Here is a 4,698-nt window from a genome sequence, read left to right as displayed (position 1 = left end):
TGGGCGGTACCTCGATCACGCGAGCATTTAAAGGGCGGCTCCAAGGGCAGCTGGAGCGGGAGGACGGAGCAAGGAGGTTCCGTGTTCAGTCCGGTGTGTGTTTGTAATGCGTTGTAATGTAGTGCGTTGTAAAGCTTCCTAGAATCTAGACACTTGGAACACCTGAAAGGCCCTCCGTTTCCAGAATAACCCCAAAAGTGAAACCACCACCTCGGTAGTAATAGTATAGATGATCATTCATGCAAGTGAATTTAGACCAAGTCCATGTTGAGAATACAATTCGAATGTTTTTCCATCTATGAACAGCTCATTCCGTACAATATCATGTACTTTTCAGGGGGAGAGTATTGGGCTGTAGAAAGGGAATTTTATGACTGAGGAAATCATTTTAAAACAACACAGTTTAGCGCTTATAAACTGCTGGCTGCTGGAGGTGTAAAGATAGCTTTGCATAGTTCCTGCTATTGAACTCTCAAATAATTATTATTTGTTCTCACATCTTTCATAAATTCTGTGCAGGAGTTCCCCATTGTGGCTCAGAGGTAACAAACCTGACTAGTATTCCTGAGGAGGAGGGTTTGATCAATGGCCTTGCCCAGTGGGTTAAGGATCCGGAGTTACCTGTTGTCCTGAGCTACTGTGTAGGTTGCAGACATGGCTTGGATCACGTGTTGCTGTAGCTGTGTTGTAAGCGGGCAGCTGCAGCTCCAATTCGACTGCTGGCCTGGGACCTTCCATGTGCTGTGGGTTCGGCCTTAAAAAAAATAAAAACTAAAGTCTGTGCATTCAGTCAATTTATTTACAAAGCAGACCACTCCTTACTATTAAAAGTCTGCCTCGGTGTTCCTGTGGTTGCTCAGCAGAAACGAATCCAACTGAGGAACCATGAGGTTTCGGGTTCAATCCCTGGCCTCACTCAGTGGGTTGAGGATCCTGTGTTGTCATGAGCTGTGGTGTCCGTTGCAGACGCCGCTGGGATTTGGCGGTTGCGGTTGCTGTAGCTGTGGAGTAGGACTGCGACAAGAGCTTCTATTAGACCCCTAGCCTGGGAACCTACATATGCTGCGGGTACTACCCTGTAGAGACAAAAAAAAAGTTAAAAAAAATAAATAAAAGTCTGACTCTAGCGATTGATTTCACGTTTTATTTGAAATTAACTTTTGTTTGCTGGGTTAACAGTGACATTGATAATATTATATTCTGAAATTTTTTAGTTAATTCCTTACAGTGTAGGAAGACACCTCAGTTTCAGACATTTTACCCAAATTTATTTTAGCCCGCTAAAAATAATTACATTTTGAAAACTCACACTATAATACATGCCAAGACTACTTAAAGCCCTTTGCTTTGGTTAGCTTATGAACTGAGAACCAAATTTGCAAAGTAGGACTAAATAGTAGTGGCTTTCTCTTACTAGACTACATGCATATATGGTCTTTATGCAGAAATTTTTTTTCCACTTCATTTTTGTCTGGGTCTGTTTATAGGTAAATAACTGGATTACCTCAGAAAATTGAATGGCCACTATCAGTGATACCACACAATTGGGTAGAGTTATTAGTAATAAAACCTAATATTTTTGTGGTTTGCTAGTAACCTTGTTTTTGTCTCTGCTTAGAGAAAATTATGAACTAGGTTGCTTTCCCCCAACCCTCTGTTCAGTAGTCAGTCATAGGGTGATCTTGTCTGATTTTTGGTGTTCTGTGAGATTGTCTTCAACAGAAAACCATGACCTCACTGTATCAGGCCATCTTCTAACAACACTGAAGTCTAGCTGTGTCAGGCTAGTTTCTGAATATCAGGGATGATTTTCTCTCTCATAAATAACTAGCTAAAATTGCTTATTAAATAATAACGATGTTGGTAACTAACACTTCAAATAAATATTTCTTTTCCATTTTTTCCCTGTGTCCATTTTTCCCTGTGTCCCTGTTGCCATTGTTCTTCATAAAACAAGTTATTCTACCTTAAGGCTGAAATAATTAGGAGGACTTAATATAGTTAAAAATATTCTTTAGAAAGAAACACGATTTTATGATCTGATAATTTTAAACTTTTTGATAATCTGAAAACCTGTCAACAAAGTCTTTATCTTTTAGCTTTAAATCCACTTTCTAGGAGTTCCTGTCGTGGCTCAGTGGTTAACAAATCTGACTAGGAACCGTGAGGTTGAAGGTTCAATCCCTGGCCTTGCTCAGTGGGTTAAGGATCCAGTGTTGCCATGAGCCGTGGTGTTGGTTGCAGACGTGCCTCGGATCCCCGCATTGCTGTGGCTCTTGCGTAGGCCAGTGGCTACATCTCCGATTAGACCCGAAGCCTGGATACCTCCAGATGCTGAGGATGCAGCCCTAGAAAGGGCAAGAAAAAAAAAAATCCACTTTGTAGCAAGTTTCTGGTTCAGCATTTCCTAAACTACATTCCTCAAGATATTAGTAAGGATGCTACCCTCTGTCACCACCTCCCCTCCTAAATACCTCTGATCAGATTTAAAGTTGAGACATTTTGTTGCCATTACAAGTGATTAGATATAGTTCCCTGTGCTATACAGCAGGATCTCATTGCTTATCCACTCCAGATGCAATAGATTGTGTGTGTTTTTTTTTTTTTTTTTTTTTTTTTTGCCTTTTGTCTTTGCTGCAGCGGTGGCACATGGAGATTCCTAGGAGTCCAGTCAGAGCTGTAGCTGCTGGCCTATGCCACAGCCACAGCAGCTCGGGATCCTAGCTGAATCTGCAACCTACACCACAGCTCACAGAAACACCAGTTCTTTGACCCACTGAGCAAGGCCAGGGATCGAAACTGCATCCTCATGGATACTAGCTGGGTTTGTTAACCACTGGAACTCCCAGATGCAATAGTTTGTGTCTACTAACCCCAAACTCACAGTCCATCCCACTCCTTTCTTCTCCCCCTTGGCAACCATAAGTCTGTTCTTCATTTCTATGAGTTTGATTCCTTTCTGTAGATAAGTTCATTTGTGCCATATATTAGATTCCAGATATGTGATATCATGTGGTATTTGCCTTTCCCTTTCTAACGTACTTCACTTAGTATGAGAGTCTCTAGATCCATCCATATTGCTGCAAATGGCATTCTTTTATTCTTTTTTTATGGCTGAGTAGCAGTCCATTGCATGTAAGTATCATATCTTAATGCATTCATAACAGGTTGTTTCCATGTCTTGGCTATTGTGAATAGTGGTGCAGTGAACACAGGGGTGCATGTATCTTGTTCAATGAAGGTTTTGTCCGGATATATGCCCAAGAGTGGGATTGCTGGATCATGTGGTAGTTCTATATGTAGTTTTCTGAGATACCTCCATACTGTTTTCCATAGTGGGTGTGCCAATTTACATTCCCACCAAAAATGAAGGTTTCCCTCTTCTCCACACCCTCTCCAGCATTTGTTATTTGTAGACTTACTAATGATGGCCATCTGACTGGTATGAGATGGTAACTCACTATAGTTTTGATTTGTGTTTCTCTAATAATTAGTGATGTTGAGCATTGTTTCATGTCTGTTGGCCATCTGTATGTCTTTGGAGAAGTGTCTATTCAAGTCTTATGCCCATGTTTCATTTGGCCTGTTTCATTGTTTGTATATTTTGGAGATTAAGCCCTTGTTGGTTGCATCATTTGAAACTATTTTCTCCCATTCCAAAGTTTGTCTTTTTGTTTTTTTTTATGTTTTCCTTTGCTAGCTAAATATTTTTTTAAATTATTTATTTATTTATTTATTTTGTCTTTTTGCCATTTCTTGGGTCGCTCCTGCAGCATATGGAGTTTCCCAGGCTAGGGGTCTAATCGGAGCTGTAGCTGCCAGCCTACACCAGAGCCACAGCAACGCGGGATCCGAGCCCTGTCTGCAACCTACACCACAGCTCATGGCAACGCTGGATCATTAACCCACTGAGCAAGGGCAGGGATGGAACCCACAACCTCATGGTTCCTAGTCGGATTCGTTAACCACTGTACCACGACGGGAACTCCTTTACTAGCTAAATAAACTGAAAATTCATCCAAGTGGCATATATCTGCTTTCTGGGCTTTTTTCTTTTTTTTTTTTCAGCTGCGGTATGTTGAAGTTAATGCTTTGGTAAGCATATTTCAAATAAATCTTCATGTGAGCCTCAAATTTTGTCAGGATGGGAGTTCCCATTGTGGCTCAGTGGTAATGAACCCAACTAGTATCCTTGAGGACTTGGTTCAATCCCTGGCCTCTCTCAGTGGGTTAAGGATTGGTGTTGCCTTGAACTGTAGTATAGGTCACCAATGCAGCTTGGATCTGGCTCTGGCATTGCTCTGGCTATGGTGTAGGCCAGCAGCTGCAGCTCTGATTCGAATCCTAGCCTGGGAACATCCATATGCTGTGGGTGCAGCTCTAAAAAAAAAGACAAAAAAATTTTTTTTGGGGGTCAGGGTAGACTAAAACATTTTTATAGCCCTTCGTATAGCTTGTGTTGATTGCATAACCAATATTTAAAACAGTTCAAATAAACAAACTATAGTGTATGTTTAGATATCATTTGAGCCACAAAATTAAAATGATGATTCCTCTCCCAGGCTTTACATATTTTTATTTTGCTTACACTTTGCTTCAGTTTATTTTTCTTCCACAGAAGTATTTTAGGGGGTCAATTTAGGGAAAGGATTTCCACAGTTTAAGTACATATTTTAGAAATAATAGGCAGGACAATAA

The sequence above is a fragment of the Sus scrofa genome, chromosome 5, assembly GCF_000003025.6.
Source record: "Sus scrofa isolate TJ Tabasco breed Duroc chromosome 5, Sscrofa11.1, whole genome shotgun sequence".
Classification (NCBI taxonomy): domain Eukaryota; kingdom Metazoa; phylum Chordata; class Mammalia; order Artiodactyla; family Suidae; genus Sus; species Sus scrofa.
Note: the sequence above shows the minus strand (reverse complement) of the source record.